Here is a 20,956-nt window from a genome sequence, read left to right as displayed (position 1 = left end):
GACGTTTTCTCAACGAGAGCCCACCCCTCCTCTCTTCTTCCTGTTTCCATCTTTTACTGCTGAGTGTGACATCACATGGTATGGAATATCCCTTTGATTGGTTTAGGTCAGCTGCCCTAGTGATGTTTCTCTCCTCACTTTTTGCCCACCCCCTAGGAGGGTTAGAGAAAGGCCCAATGCTGTGCCACTGCTGCTCAGCAGTAGACACAACACTGGTGTGATAACACTGCTGTTCCAGCTACAAGTACAGAGTACGGCACTGTATGGGCTGCTGCCAGGAAAGTTAACATTCCAGCCAGACCCAGTACACACGTAAGCAGTCAGTGTAGGTAGCTTGATGAGTTCCAACTCCACAAGGGTGTTCTGACCAGACCTCTGCTCCTTTGGAGTCAGGTGTGTGGTGTGTTTATCCACAATCTTGCTTGTGAATTCTTGGCTGTGTCATTCTTTCACTCCCTCCAAGTGTAACGTCTGCAGTGATCAAGATATTCATGTGCCTCCATAGTCAAAGTATGTAGAGGGCAAGTGGGAACACTGAAGCACCGTACCGACCCATGCTGGTGTAAGAAATGAAGTAGGCAATCAGCTATTACTGTTTGTGCTCCCAGGCCAGCAAATTCTGTATTCAAATCACTACAAAAAAAAATAAAAGTCTCATGTGGGAACTTAGGTAAAACACCAGAAAAAAAATGTTTGTAGCTTTCATGCATAAGTACAGAAATGTATGGCTGAGAACTAGTATGAAAGCTTGAATTTTACTGTACGCAATAAATTTATGTTAAAGCTACCAACCAATTAACTTTAATTATCATTTGACTTCATGTAATAATGATTACATGTTACCGAACCCAAGGGAAAGGCATACCTTTATTTTTCTAGTGAAACAAAACAAAACAAACAAAAAAAAAACCCACAAATATCTCTGGACTTCTGTAGGAGAAATGAGCTGCAGACATAAATATTCTTTCTCTTTTGGGGCAAGAGACATCTAAATATATGAAAAGGAAAACAAATGTCTGAGTATAAATCCACATCTTTTCAAAACCTTTACTCTTTGACAGACTATTTTCCTTCACTCTTTCCTCTGAATCCTCAATTAGGTCTTACCAGGTCTCAGGCCTCCAGCTGAGAGCTTGCCTGCACATTCATTATGTTTTGTTAACTCTAATTGAAACTGGTTAGCAAACCAAAACTATATATAATAGTTTATTCAGTTTATTTTTCCTTTGACTCTAATATTAATTATAATGTCTAAATAACTTCTGTGTCTGAGACTCAGAAGCATACTTATCTGACAGTGGAATAGTGTCCTTGGAGAGGGTGTAAAAATGGTATCAGATGACTCATTTAAAATCAGACTGGACCAAACTCTTACGAACATACTCGTGAATTGGGAATGATGCAAGAGCATTTGGGATAGCTAAAAATGACCTTCAGGTCTCTTCTATATCTACTTTCTACTGTTCATTGATTTCCCATGTTCACTGTCCCAGTTTGTCAAGCATGTGCAAACATATCTTTTAAAAGTAAAGTAAAATAAAGCACTTCTGCCACACACACACACACACACACACACATATATGTATTAATATATTTTGCCCACTTTAGGAAAAATCATTTCATCCATGTAAAGATCTGTTTATTTGTTTCAAGGGTTAATGTATTCAGATCATGAAAAGATAATTTTGAAATGTGTGCTTTTTTCCTTTTGTCTTGCATTGCAGATTTGTTCCAAAGCATAAACATAATTACTGGTATAGAAATTACTTTCTACTTTCTTTAAAAAACAAAAACAAAACAAGCAAGCAAATAAACAAACAAACAAAAAAATATCAGACAATCAAGCCAACCAACCCCAAGATGCATATAATGACTTTTCACTAATGGATCCTAAGACTGTGGGAAATTGTGTGCCAAGAAAACTTATTTCCTGATTTAGGTTATGCATTACCAGGACTGTACAGATATTTAAAAAAGCAACCAACCAAACAAAAAGAAAACAAATCACTCTACAAAGAAAAATGATTGTTTGATGTATCAGTATTTCTATTTATACACATAAACAAATACAAAGCAGTCGCCCTTCCAAAACTAAGCAGGAAAAAAAAATCCAAACAAACCACATTTCACATGGGAAGCATGATTCACAGATGAATGACATTGTAAATATGATCATTTTTAAATTTATGTTGATTTTATTTTATCTGTAATAGCTTCCCCAGAAGGCAAAGTTTATCTCAATTGAGTTCAAATGCAAAAAATGAGGAAAAGTCAACAAGGAAGCCATGACCCTGGATCTTATTTCTATTCTCATAGAAGTTAGGAAAAAAAAAAAAAGAAAAAAGATTGGAACTGCATCTTTGTGTTCCAGGAATATGAAAAATAATGTAACTACTGAGTTAGGCGGATCTATGCAGTTTTAACATTCTTGCCTTTCTCCCAGAGACTGAATTCAGAGTGTAATGAAAGAATAGCAAATTCTTACACAAAATGAAAATGTATAAATAATATATGTATAAATAATATTACCAAACTCTTTATTCATGTTCTATTCCTAGCCCCAATTAACACTGCTACCTTTGTTATTCCAAAGAACCAATCACCTTCATACAGGTGGCTGCTGAATGTGCTTTGATTAGCTTGCATACATGTCTTGCCAACTGGTGCATTCATTGCAAAAGCAGTCAGTCTAGCTGGAAAGCAGCCAGGTGGCAATGTTATCACAGCATATCAAGATAAGGCCTAGAGATATGGTCCCAGGACCCAGTCGTCTTAAATTTATGCATATGCTAAGGTTTATGGGCTACTTCTACTGATGCCACAGGACACAAAGTGTCTGTGAAGGGAAACAGCCTTAGAAGTTCCTGTGCTCCTGGCAAGCTGACCAGACTCCAAATGGCAAAAGATAGGATTTAGGGTTATGTCTCCCATTATTTCAGACATTCACCATATGGCTAAATGTGTATGTGGATATTTGCTATTTTTTTGTTGTGTATCTATTTGATGGTTTAGAGTTCTTAGAAACGTATACACAGATATCATGGCATAGGGTTTTCCCATTCTCCTGTTCATTTGCCAATATGTCTGAGGTCTGTTTTGAGGCTATGGTAGGTCCAGAACAACATTATGGGGAGTATAAGAACTCTACATCCACTAAACATCCCTAAGAACAAAGTCCACTTTTATTATCAAGTTTACATATTTCTAACACACTGTTTTCCATCACTGGAATGCAATACGGTTTGTAAATAACTGAGCCCAGCTTCTACCTGCAAAACAAAATACCAGCCATATCTTAGTATATAAATCCTAAGATTCAAACCACCTACTTGCATTATATCATATAATAATTTTCTGTAATTATGAATGTAGTTGATGAAAAAAAAACAGCAGAATTTTCAGTTTGCTATTCAACTCTTCAGAACATAAAGAGGGACTTTATTATTATTATTATTATTATTATTTATTTCTAGTAAAGAAGTGACTTTCAGTTGTGAGAAGTATATTTTGTGGTTTTTAGGTTACTAACAGACTGGTTTCCTTTTGGATTTCTTGTGCAGCTGTGACATTTACCCATTGCAATGTGGCTCATTGCTTACATTTCCTCTGTTGTGCTGGCTGTGAAACTTAGGTGTGCTATTTACTTTCTAATATGCTTAAACTATGTTTTTAGAACAACAAAGTATTAACTAGTTTATTTCTTTATTTTATTTATTTATTTATTTTTTCCCTTGTATTATGAAACTGGTTTGTTTCCAAATTCCAAAAAGTTTGAGTTTTTGAGGAATCAATATTTAAGTAGGGTTTGTTTTCATGCAAGTTCCACATCCAGTAGATTTGAACCACAAACATGGGTTTACACTTCTGGATCAGAAGAAACACTGATTTGATCACCTGAAGCTGTTGAAAAATGGTACAAATGTTCTGCTTCAGGACCTAAGTTCTGGATCGAAACTAAAACTTTCCCAAAGTGCTGGAAGCGTTTGTTTTTGCCAGATGCAGTGTTACCTGAAAGGGCTTTTAAGATGAATCGTTTTTGGGTGGAAGTTCAGGACATACTTCCACAGATAGGAAATTTAACTGACACAGATCTGTTGCACACCAGGAGTCCCCTCACTTTCTGTGATGCAGGTTCTTGTAAGATCACGAAGATGACACTGAGCATGAGTCTTGTGAGAGTCAGGTTACTTCAAGCACCAGGCAAAGATACAGATTTACCTTTGAGTCTCTCAAGAATTTCTTTTTTTTTTTTTTTTTTTTTTTCCCTCCGTTACCACTAGGCAGAGCAGCACATTCTCCAGTGCTGTGTAGCATAGTTATTGTTGTGACTGGTACAAGCAGAATAAATGCATCTAAGTACAAACAGAATAAATGCATTTCCCTCCACCACATAGATGTCTATAGACATCTCCTCATGACTTTCTTTTGTGAAAGCCTTCCGTATATAAGCTTCCTCCAGTTATTGCATTTGATTTGCTGTAGAAGTTTGCTACAACTTGCACGTAAACAAAATTTTTTCTTGTGCTACCCAGAGTATCTGAAGAACTCTGTGATTTGTGGTGAAGACAGCAGTTGTTTTAAGAGGACAGCCCTCTTCTTTTTGCAGCAGCTGGATGTTAGACTTTGCAGTATTCCTACAATGTATTTTAGTGGAAAAGAAGGTGTTTCCTGAAGAGGAACAGGCAGTCAATCTCGATGCTGGCATGATCCATGAGATGAGAAGCTGTGCAGGAGTGGGAACACAGAAAGCTTTCTGCTGAGCTGCAGTACTGTGAACTCTCTGTAATGGATTTAGGTATTGATCTTGGAGTATTTATTAATCTTCAGGTTTTCACTGAGCTGTGAGGTTTCATCTGAATTAACAAGTAAAATTTCTGACTTGCTGTGCGATGATTTTTTCATGTGTAAATATACAAAGCTATGATAATACTTTTGTTCGAGCCCTTCTTCATGCCTTGTTTCCTGCTAAGTTCAGATAAGGAAGGATTTAATTTTTGTTGCTCTTTCATTTTTTTTTCCTTTTCATTTTGAAAATATACTAATTCATGCTCAAATCCACAGAAGCAAGAGGTCTCTGAATAAGTACTCCTGAGGACCTAGAAGTGTTCTTCCCTGTTGCTGGCACATTAACACTCACAATCCTGTGCCAATGTACAGGTTAAACACTAAAGCAGTGCTTTAGATTTGAGGCCAAATTCTTGCTGGTAGTGCAAGAATCAAATCCACATCAAATCCACAGCCAGTAAAGTGAGGAAAAGTAGAAAAGGGCCACACAGATTCTGTCTCTTTGAAGTATTTACAGAGGTGCTGCTTCGCAAGCTTTTCATGATCAAACCATGGGAGAATGTGTTCTTCACACAGTGAAGACTAGAAGACAGAAAATAGATCATCCAAAACCCTTCTTTCTATATAGCTCTGGAATGGACAGTTCTTTTCACAGATCACTTATTTTATTATTATTCCTATTTTATTATTTTTATTTTTTTATTATTATTACTATTTTTTATTTTTATTTTTATTTTTTTTATTTTTAGAAAAGGAAGGAAGTAAGTGGGAAGATCAAGGACCAGAACACATCAGGAAATTATATTACATTTTTATTGAATGGACTGAATTCTGATTCTCTGTGCAGGCAGATAGTCATAATAGAGATTAACTCCCAGTTGATGCATCTGCAGTGAATTCTGCCCCTGTGTTTCATGTTGCTCTTTAAAGTATAACAAAGCAAAGGTCCCCTGTCAGATACAATTGTCAAGGCAGAAAGGTATGGCCTTTCCTCAATGACTTAAAAGACATCCAGATTAATCTACAAGCACACTGAGTGAGACTTGGCCTGGCAGTAACTATCAGAACATTATGATTCCTTTAATGTGACCTTCCTACTTGTGCCAAAAAGACATTTTAGGTTAGAACATATTTAGTTTGTTACATATTACACAGAATGTTTTGTGTTGGAAAGGACCTTAAAGATCACGTAATTCCAACCCCCAAAGATGTACATCACTCTTTTGGTTCGTAGTTATTACTAGTGAAAGACAGAGTTTCTCTCCATTGTGTGCTAGGATAGTGGCACCAAGGATTTTATGGAGAATTACCAAGATATGATGAATCATTTATAAAAACTGAATTTAAGTTATGTATTCATTTAATGTCAGCCACGTTTGTCTTATATTGAGGCAATCAATACTTTATATTCAGAATTCAGTTTTACAACTGAATTCAGTTTTTACAACTTTACTACTTGCAAGAGAAAAAATAAGACTAATGAGGTGTAATCATAAAATATCTGTCACTTTCATCTGCTTTGATTATTATTAAGTAATTTTTATTAACCAATATGTATATATGGTGTGCAATCTAATTGTATAATTGCTCAAGATACCCCATCTTTCTGGATAAATTATCAAATGGTTAGTTGTATTTGTCCTTTTTTCTCTCACCATTATTACTTATTTCCCAGAGAGACCATAAAAGTTCTGAACCCTGTAGTCTGTTTAGAACTGTTCTACACAGTTGTGTACTTAAACTTGAAGCTACCGCTTACAGCCAAATAAAGAAAACTCAACTTCTGTTCATCCTATAATAAAATATTTACCTATGGGATAAGAAAAGAGCAAAAATAGCTGAAAAAGTTAGAATATGCATAATATATACGTATACACACTTTTCATATATATACATATACATATGCATGCTTATATAATCTATCTCCAGCCTACATAGTTCTATTTTATTGAACAGAGATGAAATTGAAGGTTATAAACTTGCAAACAGAGAATATTCACTTTCCATAGGTCTAAAACAGTGTAATGTTAAACTATAATTGTAAGCATGTGCTGTTATCTCCCAAAGACGTTACTGGTATCACTGGGTGAATGATACCATGCATATTAAAATAGTTTTTTTGAAGAAGAGAAATGACAGCTTTCAGTCTGGAAGGAAGTCAGAATGTAGGAATATTTTCCAGGACTGAAAAAGGGTAGCTAGAAAAAGATAGAAAGAGAACATTAATAAGTAAATAGTATGCTCAAATTGTGGTAGTAAAGAGTTTAGGCTGTTTGTAGGTATAAGGTCTAAAGCTATCAAATATTAGAGAAAAGATTACTGAATTAATCTTACTGAGATTGAAATTCATCACAGTTACCTCCTTTTTGTGTATACCCTTACTAGAAATATCACGCTATCTGTAAGTATTCTGCTAAAAATGTACATCTTCCCTTTACCCTGCCATAAAGTGCCTCATCACAGCATTGCTTCTTGTGTGCTATATAAAGCTGTAAGCAAACACAGATTCCATAAAAAGATCTTGGCTTTGACATTTGCATATCACAAAAATATACTGCCTTGGCACATTCAGAAGTTGCAGAAATTGATGCAATTTGAATTCATTTTGCCCACTTCTATAAACAGTAGTTATTTAAATCTCTTAAGATATTCAGCTGAATCTGCCTTTCATGACTGCAGCTCTTAAATATATAAATAATCCTTTGGGCTAAACTCACAAAAGGATTTTGATATTAAAATGACTAATTCCTAAATGCCCTGTTACCTAGTGGAATTAAACATTCCTTGATACACAGAGCATGTTACAAGCAAACCCCCTGAGAGCTTGAATCACAAAATGCATAGTGAAACAACTAAAACATATGAAACAACTTCCTAGGGTAGCCAATAGGAAATGCAGAACACTTGGGCTACAACTGAGTGCAACTTCATATATTCATAGATTTGTTTTTGCCCAGAATTGTGCCATAATTCAGTGTGGCCTTCTTTTCTTTTCTTTTCTTTTCTTTTCTTTTCTTTTCTTTTCTTTTCTTTTCTTTTCTTTTCTTTTCTTTTCTTTTCTTTTCTTTTCTTTTCTTTTCTTTTCTTTTCTTTTCTTTTCTTTTCTTTTCTTTTCTCTTCTTTTCTCTTCTTTTCTCTTCTTTTCTTTTTTCTTTTCTTTTCTTTTCTTTTCTTTTCTTTTCTTTTCTTTTCTTTTCTTTTCTTTTCTTTTCTTTTCTTTTCTTTTCTTTTCTTTTCTTTTCTTTTCTTTTCTTTTCTTTTCTTTTCTTTTCTTTTCTTTTCTTTTCTTTTCTTTTTTCTCCTTTCCTTTCCTTTCCTTTCCTTTCCTTTCCTTTCCTTTCCTTTCCTTTCCTTTCCTTTCCTTTCCTTTCCTTTCCTTTCCTTTCCTTTCCTTTCCTTTCCTTTCCTTTCCTTTCCTTTCCTTTCCTTTCCTTTCCTTTCCTTTCCTTTTTTATTATTATTTTTATTTTTATTTTATTTTATTTTATTTTATTTTATTTTATTTTTGGTGGAAGAAAAATGAAGACATTGATGGAACCCCTCTGACCTTGCTAGTCTTTCAGTAGTCATGATATCCAGGATGAAAAATATTCATATTGAAATTTCTCTTCCTTTGTCTGAGTTAGGATTTCTATCTAGTCATTTCATTTGACTTTAACCCCTAATTGATCTATAGAGAAGGTCTCTTTCACACTTTTCTGCTAAAAGCTTCTGCTTTGCAGAAAATAAATCAAATATTAATTGGAGGAATGCCCAGATTCTGTCTGAAATAACTAACTACAAGGCTATAAACTCATTCTTCCACATTGTCTCTTTGCACTGTATATTTAAATAACTTATTAAAATAAAACATCAAAGCATACCAAAACAATTCTCTTTGTCTGTGAGGTGGGATTACAAGACGCACATCTCTATGGTATTTCAGGTAGTACAAGAGCAAGTTGGACAAGCTGTTTTACACTAGAAGCTAAGCTCACATCAACAGTATTACTAATATGAACCCATGCTAATTATGGATAGCAATTTTATAACATGGAAAAAGATAATTTTTATTTCAGTTTCAAAAGCTTCATCTGTTCTTATGTTACTACCCCATTCGAACCAGTCAAACCCAAGTCAAATCCTGTAGCATCTCTAGATCTATTACCTGAACTGTCTTTTTGATCTGTAGGTTTCCCTACTCTAGCTAGCACAATCCTTTCTGATCAACTGGAGTATTGAGAAAAGAACAGACAGGAAAGCATCAAAATCATTTAAAGACACTCTTGATCTTTTCTATTGAGCTTTCATCTTCAGTAAAAAAATGAAGCATAAATGTAAGGAAAGAATCAGGCCTCAATGAGCAGAAATGACATGCATCTTCAGAGGAAGGTCTGCAGACTGACCCCATACTGTCTCATGGTCTGTGTTAGCTGTCCCATTGCCACAGAACACAAACTTTTTTCCAACATGCAAGTCTATTTCCCTATGCCATTTACTTTTTGTTAAAGACAGACAGGTGTATTCTCTTGACAAACTTGGATGTGGTAATGACAGAAGAGCAAATGAGTACACTAATCTTTCGTTCACTGCAATGTGCAAAAAAGCTGAATAAAGGAGACCATCAAGGCTGTGACCACTCTGACCACCACTAGCCAATTCAGCCAGGACAGCCAACTGTATACTGGGGTGCACCAAGAATGCCATTGCTAGCCAGTTGAGGATAGTGACTCTACCCTTCCACTGGCGCAGACTCACCTTGAATGCTGTGCACAGTTTTCACAGAATCACAGAATTGTCTAGGTTGGAAGAGACCTCAAGATCATCGAGTCCAACCTCTGACCTAACACTAACAAGTCCTCCACTAAACCATATTGCTAAGTTCAATATCTAAACATCTTTTAAAGACCTCCAGGGATGGTGACTCGACCACTTCCCTGGGCAGCCTGTTCCAATGCCTAACAACCCTCTCAGTAAAGAAGTTTTTCCTAATATCCAACCTAAAACGCCCCTGGCACAACTTTAGCCCATTCCCCCTCCTCCTGTCACCAGGCAGGTGGGAGAATAGACCAATCCCCACCTCCCTACAGCCTCCTTTAATGTACTTATAAAGAGTGATAAGGTCGCCCCTGAGCCTCCTTTTCTCCAGGCTCAACAAACCCAGCTCCCTTAGCCACTCCTCGTAGGACTTGCTCTCCAGACCCCTCACCAGCTTCATCACCCTTTTCTGGACTTTCTCGAGCACCTCCATGTCCTGCTTGTAGTGAGGGGCCCAAAACTGAACACAGTACTCGAGGTGCAGCCTCACCAGAGCCTAGTACAGGGGGACAATCACTTCCCTAGACCTGCTGGCCACCCTGCTTCTTATACAAGCCAGGATGCCGTTGGCTTTCTTGGCCACCTGAGGACACTGCTGGCTCAAAATCAGCCGACTATCAACCAATACTCCCAGGTCCTTCTCCACCAGGGAGCTTTCCAACCACTCATCTCCCAGCCTGTAACTCTTCTTGGGGTTGTTGTGCCCCGGGTGCAGGACCCGGCACTTGGCCTTGTTAAAATTCATAGAGTTGACCTCAGCCCATCGGTCCAGCCTATCCAGATCCTCCTGCAGAGCCTTCCTATCCTCAAGCAGATCGACACACGCACCTAACTTGGTGTCATCTGCAAACTTACTGAGGGTGCACTCCATCCCTTCATCCAGATCATCAATAAAGATATTAAAGAGGACTGGCCCCAGTACTGTGCCCTGGGGGACTCCACTAGTGACCGGCCTTCAGCTGGATTTGACTCCATTCACCATGACTCTTTGGGCCCGGCTATCCAGCCAGTTTTTAACCCAACGAAGCGTACGCCAGTCCCAGCCGTGAGAAGCCAGTTTCTTGAGGAGAATGTTCTGGGGAACGGTGTCAAAGGCCTTACTGAAGTCAAGGTAGACCACATCCACAGCCTTTCCCTCATCCACCCAGCGTGTCACTTTATCATAGACGGAGATCAGTTTCATCAGGCGGGACCTGCCTTTCATAAACCCATGCTGACTGGGCCTGATTGCCTGGTTGCCCTGCAACTGCAGTGTGATGACACTCAAGATAATCTGCTCCATGAGTTTCCCTGGTACTGAGGTCAAACTCACAGGCTGGGCAAACTCATAGATGGGCATCACGTTTGCTAGCCGCCATTCAACTGGGACCTCCCCTGATGGCCAGGACTGTTGATAAATGATGGAAAGTGGCTTGGCCAGCTCCTCTGCCAGTTCTCTCAGTATCCTTGGGCGGATCCCATCCGGCTCCATTGACTTGCATACATCCAAGTGCCGTAGCAGGTCGCCAACCATTTCCTTGTGGATAGTGAGGGCCACATTCTGCTCCCCATCCCCTTCCAGAAGTTCAGGGTACTGGGTATCCAGAGACCAACTGGTTTTGCCACTAAAGACTGAGGCAAAGAAGGCATTAAGGACCTCTGGCTTTTTGTCATCTTTTATAACTAAGTTCCCCCTTGCATCCAAGTAAAGGCTGGAGATTCTCCTTAGCCCTCCGTTTTGCATTAATGTATTTGTAAAAACATTTTTGTTGTCTTTGATGGCAGTAGCCAGACTGAGCTCCAGATGAGCTTTGGCCTTTCTAATTTTGTCCCTGCATTGCCTCCCAACATCCTTATAGTCCTCCTGAGTGGCCTGCCCTCTTTTCCAAAGATTTTAAACCCTCTTTTTCCTCCTAAGCTCAAGCCACAATTCTCTGTTCAGTCAGGCTGGTCTTCTTCCCTGCCGGCTCGTCTTTGGGCACGTGTGGTCAGACCGCTCCTGTGCCATTAAGATTTCCTTCTTGAGGAGCGCCCAGCCTTCCTGGACCCCTCTGCCCTTCAGAACCGCCTCCCAAGGGACTCTACCAACCAGTGTCCCGAACAGTGCAAAGTCTGCCCTCCAGGAATTCCAATACAGCGTTTTTACTGGTCCCCTTCCTGGCTTCTGATAGAATGGAGAACTCTACCATTTCATGGTCACTCTGCCCAAGACATTTTCCAACCACCACATCTCCCACCACTCCTTCTCCGTGGAGAGATGGTCTAGTGGGGCACCTCCCCTGGTTGGCTCACTAACCAGCTGTGTCAGGAAGCTATCTTCCACGCTCTCCAGAAACCTCTTAGACTGCTTTCTCTGGGCTGTGTTGTGCTTCCAGGATATATCTGGGAAGTTGAAGTCCCCCACTAGAACAAGCACTGACGATTTTGCAACTTTTGTCAGCTGCTTGTAGAACTTCTCAACAGTCTCCTCATCCTGGTTTGGTGGTCTATAACAGACCCCCACCAGGATGCTTCCCTTGGATTTGCTGCTGATCCTAACGCATAGGGACTCAACCTTATCATTCCCAGCCTCAAATTCCATGACATCAAAACTCTCTCTGATATAGAGAGCCACACCACCTTCCATGCTGCCTGTCCCTTCTGAAGAGCCTATAGCCAGACATTGCAGCACTCCAGTCATGAGAGTGGTCCCACCATGTTTCCGTGATGGCAACCAAGTTGTAGCCTGCCTGCCGCATGATGGCTTCCAGCTCCTCCTGTTTGTTACTCATGCTGTGTGCGTTAGTGTAGATGCACTTCAGTTGGGCCATTGCCTTCTCTCACACCCTTGCCATTGTTACCCCTGGCACAGCTCTAACAAGCCTTGTTTCAGCCCTGTCCTCCTTCTCACCTAGTTTAAAGCCCTCTCAATGAGACCCGCTAGCTCCTGGCCTAGGATCTGTTTTCGCCTTAGAGATAGGGACCCGTCTGAGGCCATCAGGCCGCGTGCCGAGTAAAGTGCCCCATGGTCAAAAAGAACAAAATTTCTGTGTTGGCACCAGCCTCTGAGCCACGTGTTTATCAGGTGGGCTTTTTGTGTCCTCTCTGTACCCCTCCCTGCCACCATAGGGATGGACGAAAACACCACCTGTACTCCTACTCCATCCACTAACCGTCCCAGTCCCCTAAAGTCTCGTTTGATGGTCTTCAGGCTTCTCTCTTCAATGTCATCACTGCCAGCCTGGACTATTAAAAGAGGATAATAGTCAGAGGGGTGAACCAGGTTGGGAAGTTTTCTGGCAATGACCCTGACCCTGGCCCCAGGGAGGCAGCAGACTTCCCTACGGGTAGGGTCAGGCCGACAAATAGGTCCCTCTGTTCCCCTGAGAAGGGAGTCGCCCACAACAATCACCCTTCTTTCTGTCCTGGTGGAGGCAGTCCTGAGGCGTGGAGTTGACTTCCTCGCCCTAGGCATCCTCCTGGGTAGGCTTCCTACCTCATCCTCAGCTACCTGTCTCTCAAGCTCAAGAGCGTCAAACCTGTTGCGTTAGGGTACCTGGGAAGGTGGGGCTGGAAGGGGGGGGCATCACCTGTAATGTCACACAGGGACCTGTTTCCATTCCTCCTCACCTCCTAGGTCCCCTACCTCTGCCTGACAGCAACAGCGCAGGGGGTCCACCCCCATTTGGGGTGTCTCACCCCAGTACCTGTCCTTCAGGCGGCTGTGCAGGGAGCTGCTCCACAAGTCTATCTCCCGCTCACACTCCCTGATATCACTCAACCTCTCGACCTCCTGCTTGAATTCTGCCACCATGCGGACCAGGTCGTCCACCTGCTCGCACCTCACGCACACAGTCTCTTTGCCCCCCACAGGTGGTAGCAACAGGCTCAGGCACTCCCTGCACCCGGAGACCTGAACTGCCGCAGTTTTGAGAGGGTATTCAGTCTGGGTGTGTACAGACTTCCTGGAGAGTGTGCTGTGCCTGGTGTACACCATTGCAGCCTAGCTAATGGGAGGCTGTCGTTACAGGAGGTGTTCGTATGGGTGGGGGGGAACGCTCTGCCCTTCCTGCTCGCCCTGCCTGCACGAACTGCCGTGCTGCCGTGCCACTCCCTTCTGATGTGCCACGCCCAGTTTGCCCATACTGGTTGCCGCGCTCCTGGTCGCTTGCGCTCCCTAGGGGCAGCTTATGAACTGCTGGGCGGTGTGCTGTTGGCTCTGCCTTTGCTGCTGGCTCCGGCTATGCCTCGTTCTTGCCTCGTTCACCTCCCTCACAAGGGCTGCCGGATCCTGGTGGCTCCCTTGAGTGGGCTCGGTGCTGGAAAAATTAGCCCTGCCTGTCCGATCCCCCACTCCGCTGCAGAATGTCTGCCCCGGAGCCGATTGCCTCTGCAAGTGGCCGAGTTTTGGGCACCTCAGTATAAAAAGGCCAGAAAACTGTTAGAGAACGTCCAAAGGGCTACAAAGATGGTGAAGGGTTTAGAGGGCTAGACATATGAGGAGCAGCTGAAGTCACTAGATTTGTTCAGGCTAGAGAAGAGAAGACTGGAGGAGTGATCTTATTGTGGCCTGCAGCTTCTTCATGAGGTAGAGCAGAGAAGGAGGTTTTGATCTCTTCTTTCTTGTGACCACAGATGACCCAAGGGAACATCATGGAGCTGTGACAGGGGAGGGTCAGGCTGGGTGTTAGGAAAAGGTTCTTCACTGAAAGGATGATTGGGCACTGGAACAGACTTCCTAGAGGTCACAGCACTGAGACTGCTGGAGTTCAAGAAATATTTGGACAATTCTCTCAGACACTTGGCCTGATTTGTAGGTTGTCCCGGAGCTGAACTTGATGATCCTTGTGGGTTGCTTCCAAGTGGGTATATATAATATTATAGAACGATTCTATGATTCTATGAAGACATGATTGATATTTAATGCATTTGGTGAATATAAGTTAAAGAATTACTGTGTCAGAGATTTTTAGAGCAAAGGTAGTGGGACAAGGATTTTAATCAAAAACAAGTGGATTATATATTTTTTAATAAATTACTTGACTAAATATTGTTTTTGTAGCTGACAATAAATACTTCTTCAAGACATGTTATGACAAAACAAATATATAAAAAAAGACTAAATGATTTTTTTTTTCTGCATGTGTCTTGCTGAGAGTGAGAAATTTCAGATCTTTTAGATCTTTTTCTTCAAAAGGTTTGAAAGGGTTAGTAAATAAAAGCTGAGCTGTAATGAATCTGTCTTTTCCATGTTAGCTGTCAATAGGCAAATGCCATATTAGCTAGTAGAAGATAGCTGAGTCTCAGTGTGTCTCCATGCTGGGGGGCAGTTTATCTTTCTGGGGTCATATCTGCACCATGAGAAGAGGAAATTAAATGTAATAGCTTAAATCATAATAATATAATAAGAGAATTAACAGTGGGACATAAACTAATAATAAGAAAATTCACAGGCCAGCTGCCCTCCAAAACACAATAGGGGCACATTAAGGAAGTGGTTCAGGAGGCACCCTAATGGGCAGAGATATTGCAAGTCAACCTCAATTGCAAATTTCCTTGTTTGTATTAGCTCAGGTTGGAATTCCACTATTTTTTTGAAAGTTATTTTTTTGCTTAGTGAATTTTCTTACTTTCTTTCCTTCCTTTTGTTTATATTTTTATTTTTATTATTATTTTTTTTTCCTTTTGGGGGGTGGGGCCAAGAAAAGAGAAAAATTAAATACAAGATTTTTTTTTTCTCCCTTATCAAAAGGAATGAAAGTAGATTTCATAACCAATAATTCTACATTTTAGTACACTGTTGATAGTGATGCTGTAAATATATACTGATTTAAGACCCATCCTGCCTAGAACAATAGAGCAAGTATATTTGCTAATAATTAATGATTAATAATAATTTAAATGACTGTCATAATGCATAATACTGTTTTGCAATATGATGTGTTTCTCTGTCTTTTTCTAAGGAAGAAAAGATAATACTCATTTTAAATTTGGGAGAAACTAAGATAAAGAGAGGTTAATTATTTTTTTTTTTGCAAAACTGCCTAGAAATTCTGAATAGATTAGGGAATAAAACACATTTTCTTTGGGTTCCAATAGCTAACCTCCAAACCATTCATCGTTACTGTTGAGATTCCAAGTGATTTACTTTTTTTTTTTTTTTTTTTTAATTATTTTAAACTGTATTTTGCTTGGATAAAAGTTATTCTGAAAATCAAATAGTTAAGCCAGACTAAAAAAAGAGTTCCAAGTTCCAAGCTTGCTTACATTGTCAGTAACAGTAGTAGAATTATCAAAACATAAAGATATGATCACAAGAATATATATTTTATTTTATATATATATATAAATCATAGACAGAAAAATACTGTAAAATTTAATCCAATCCATGAAACATAGGCATTAAATTGCAGTAACTTGCATATTTATGCCCATTTCTAATGTAACTATTGGAAATCTTGCAACAGGCCTGTTAATATAGCCATACTAGTAGAAAAGATCTTTAGTTACATTCTTAACATGTTTGGAAAAGGAACTGAAGTATGAGAATCATAATTAAACACAACTGGCAAACCTCTGATGTTTAGCCATCTCCCACTGTGTTGTTTTGGGATATTTCTGTGTATACAATGGAGATGGAAAGGAAAGAAGAAAGACTAGGTCTTAGGAGCTAGCAGAGAATCTTCAAATCATGTAGATCTGAATCAAGAGATTCTGTAATATGCTCTGCAGTTTCTAAAAATAATGGAATGATGCTTAATTGTGATATCTCTGTGAAATTGTGACTAATTAAACTGATAATTATTAGTTTGCATTGGCAGTTACCTTCTCCATGAGTTCCAATGCTATTTTGTCAATATAGAATCACAATCCTGGCTTGCATCTTCTCTCCTGATACAGTTTTGGCAACAATATCAGAAAACTAGGCCCAAATGCTCTGTTAAAAGGATTCTATTTAAAGAGTGAGATAAAACTACTATTTAAAGAGTGTGTTACACAGTAGTTTTAACACTATATTAGATTATATATATGTAACGTAATTGTCACGATCCATGTACTGCATTTTAGCCAGAATTAGACAGAAGAGAAATAGCAAAGACAACATTAAATATTAACAAGATTATCTCATCCTGTTCAATTTCTATATTTCTATTCAGCATGTATTTAAAATACAAATAACTTAGGGCATAGGGACTTCTGAATATACATACACACGTGTACTAATATAGAATGTATTTGTAGCACGTGTTTGATTTCTGTAATGAGTTATGGCATCTCTTATTTTTAAGTCTTTTACTAAGTGTATTTCGGTTTTGATTACAAAAACATTAATTCTCAGAAGAGTGTAACAAAAACCTGCCACTGTAACAATATTTTTTTCAGCTTAGTGCCCTTTTTTTGGAGTTAGATGTGTGCCTCCTATACGTGGTGTAAGTCGCTCTGAGTTTAAAAAAGGGAAATTATATAAAATTCAATTGTTCTTGGTTAATTTTTAGATTCATTTAAAAAACTCAAGGGACATTACAGATGGAAACACTCAAGTCAGAAAAAGTGGAACATGAACTTATATTTCATTGTAGTCTTTGGGAAGCATTTTGGCCTTATGTACCTTTTAAACATAGCACTTCTTTATTTTATCTTCCTAGCTCATATAAGACAATGTGTTTTGCAGTCTTGCCAAACCTAATAATTTAAGAATATTTAAACAACCTTAAAATGTAACTAAATTGACTTCAACATTTTTTAATGATATTTTTAATTTACTTTCTTGTTTTCATAAAATTATCCAATTCCTGGCTGTAAAGAAAACAAACAAATTTGCTATTTCAGGATCTTCAGTGAAGGCTTGTACACTAATAAGCCTGAGCTTGATTTTGAGAAAGATGTAAAATTTTTTTCCTGATGCACTTGAAGTACTAAATAATATTTAATGGCTTGGGCTTTCTTGACTTTCAGGCTTATTTTAAACCTGATTACAGGCTAGCTAATAGCCTGTGATTAACACAGCTTGTCTTCCTTTGAGGCTATAACATTACTCCCCATTGACCATTTAACAATTACACAGCATTACTGTATCATAGAATATTTTTGATCACTTTGAAGCAGTTTTCAGCTTATTTACAGAATAGAGATCTCTCAGATTTTCAGCTTATCTCCTTCTTCCTTCTTCCTCAGCTTCTCTTTGTACAGATCTCTGACTCTTCCCACCTTACTTGAGCCCATTCCCTAAGAGTTCCTCTTTTTGACGCTACCTGTTTTCCCTGAATTCTTCCTTTTGGGTGCTTGTTTGTCTGGAGTGTGTAAAAAGATAACAACAATTTTGCCTCTGAACTCTTCCATATGGTGGTTTCCTTCTTCCTGGTTATAAAGTATTTTTAGTATTTATCAACATTTATTTTCTGTCTCTTGAAGGAGAGTGCAACTAACTGATGAGGGAGCTGCTTTGTGTGTGACTTGCAGAACCCTCTGGTAGAAATTGCCCATGGAGTAACCTAAGTTTGTAATGCTTTTACAGTTCTTGTATCACTTTTAACATTTATCTTGTTAGATGTATCATCTTGTATCACATTTAACACAGTGAGATACATGGCCCAGAAGCTTCTCTTGAGCTAAAAGCGGTGAGACCTTGCGGTACCATGTGGTAATCAGAGGGGTTTACATATGACTATGTATCCCTTACCCACAAAAAGTCCTACACCAGTGCCAGGATTCAGTATAAAGCTGTGACCCTTCTGTTCATTCCTATACTTAATCCACTCCTGGATGTCCCTTTGTAATGCTGAGGAGGATTTCCCAGACATGTCTGCAAGGCATTTCCATATTAAGTGTAAATGCAATGAGCCTGAGGCTTCCAGGAAGCTGCAGACTAACTGTGCATGTGTTTCTCAGTAATTTTTACATCATATTTACAGTGTACACGGAGGCCATCTGTGCAGCACATGTATAGTGGATCTATTGGCCTCATTGCAAATGCACTGCAAAGTTGATATGCGCATGTGGAGTGGATATGTCCAGATTTTCTCCACTACTGCTCTGATTAGGTTGTCAGACATCCAGAAATCCTGAACAAATGTCAAAAATCTTTGAATTCCCCTTGGATATATGTTCCAGGCAGAAAAAAAAAAAAAAAAAGAAAAAAAAAAGGATGTGTTCAAGGGAACTGAAGCATATGGTAGTCTATCCGGCACAGACCACACTAAATGACTTAGTCACGTCTTGATGACAGAACACAGGAGGGCTGGCTCCATATGCACCTTCTGGCTGCATCCCAGTTTCATACTGGGACAAGATTTGGGTGATTACCAGGTCTTTGTGGATTTATTTCACGGTAAAGAAATCTAGATATATGTGTCAGGGAGGAACAGCCATATCATCCAAATAAGTCCCCAGTCTGCACAATCAAGGGAGCAGGAATTTGGGGTAAGCTATGGAGGTTTTCAGAGCAGAAGTGAAGATACAGGCTCACTCACATGATGTCCTGGCAAGGAGTTTACTGCATTCCGTATTTTCCCATATGTTATAGATACAATTGTAGAAAAACTCTAATGCTTTGTTGAATGTGTCTTTGAGAAGTGGAGGATGTTTCTGCTTGAAAAACAAAGGGACAGAGTACTTAGTTGCCAGGCTGTTACTCATTTGTAAAGTACACAGTGAGCAGCTACAAAACAGCAATTCAAGAAAGGAAAATGAAACATAGAAAACAGTGAATTCAGACATTTTTTCTTTCTACTTTTACTAAAGTGCCTGCAATTCCTGCTTTGAAGCTAGCAAAAGAACAATAAATAGTAAGGAAAGAAAAAAGTTATCTGCATTTATTTCATAAGCTGTTCATTTTATATAAGCTTAGAGACTGTTAGGTGTATGAAAAACATGCCCATGTCTCTTTTTAAGATGCAGCCATTACTCTTTTGGCAGTTTGGTAGTCAGAGAGAAAGCTGTAGGTTAATAACATGGAAATAATTATAATTATAATTATTGTTATTTTATTTTATATCTTTATCAGATTAAGGAAAATATACACATTATAAATGGATATATATATTTTTATATAATTAAATATTAATATAGACTTTAGAAAAAAATCTTGACAGAGAGAAAATGAAAGTTAATGCTTTTTAAAGTAACAACAAAAGAAGTAAAACAAGTCATAGAACATGTTTCAGTGTATTTTTAGGTATAATCTTACTTTTAAATATATTTAAAAATTTTCCTGAAGCTAAATGTAGCAGCATATCTATGCATTTTCCAGAACTATATGGTCATTGACCCTGCAAACTGTGTTACATATGCTTAACTTAACACCTGTGAAGAGTCCTAGTGAAATCAAGTGCATGAAGGTAGTCATAGCAGCAAGTGTTGGCAAGACTGAAGTCAGATTAATCTAATGTATTGCATGTTGCTCTGGAAAAAATCTTTGGACTGTATCCTACAAATCTTACATTGGCAAGTCTCCAGTTGATGTAAATCGGATTTCTGCCTGATTGAGAACTGCATGAAACAGGGTTCACTTTCTTGATAATCCTCGTAAAGAAAATAAGAAAACCACAGCTCATTATTATTATTGCTTTTTGATTTCTTGACACAAAGTGTATATGATAGTGCCTGTGATTTGGAAAAGGAGAAAAAGCTGTACATTTGGCAAATTTTATTTAATAATAGAAGAATTATTTCCAGTGCACAATTTAGAGTGGTAAGGGTCATTGTTAAGTATAATTATTATTGGACCTTAATGGAATAAGGATGCTGTCTGAAAGATTCTCAATAAATAGCATGAATCTTATAACTTGATTGATCTGATAATGTAACTACAGTCAATAACTAAACTGGAGTAAGAAATCTGTCTTACTGACATTCTCAAGGTTTCAACATGACTTTTGTCTAGTCCTTACAGACAATCATGTAAGATACGGGAGAGCAAGTTAAAACTTAATTCCTTTTTTTTTTAAAAATTTATTTATTATTATTATTATTATTTTTTTTACTGGAATTTCCACTTAAATCTTCAGCAAAGTTATTTTGTTCTAATGTTCTTCCTTCATTATTTTTATTATTTTTAAATCTCTTTCAAATAAGTATTTTTCTGCCACCAAAAAAATGTTTTTGAAATATTTGCATATAATGATGCACAATGAATTCTGACTGTTTGATATTACAGAATCTCAACTCTATATTTATCTGTGTTCTGTAGTTACAGAGACATAGAAAAGGAAACAAAACAAAACAAAACAAAACAACAACAAAAAAACAACCACAAGGTCCATTATTTAAGTATTCCAGATATATATCTAAATCTTTTCTTTGTTATTTAATTTAGTACTATGGTTAAAAGCATTCTTACATTAACATTAAATTTTAAAAGTTCATTCCCAGTATGTATAAATTAACATTATATCTTAGAAAAAGAAAAAAAATTAAA

Source organism: Netta rufina (genome assembly GCF_964035555.1).
Source record: "Netta rufina genome assembly, chromosome: 1".
Lineage (NCBI taxonomy): Eukaryota > Metazoa > Chordata > Aves > Anseriformes > Anatidae > Netta > Netta rufina.
The sequence above is the reverse complement of the archived record's forward strand: the minus strand, read 5'-3'. Positions refer to the sequence as shown.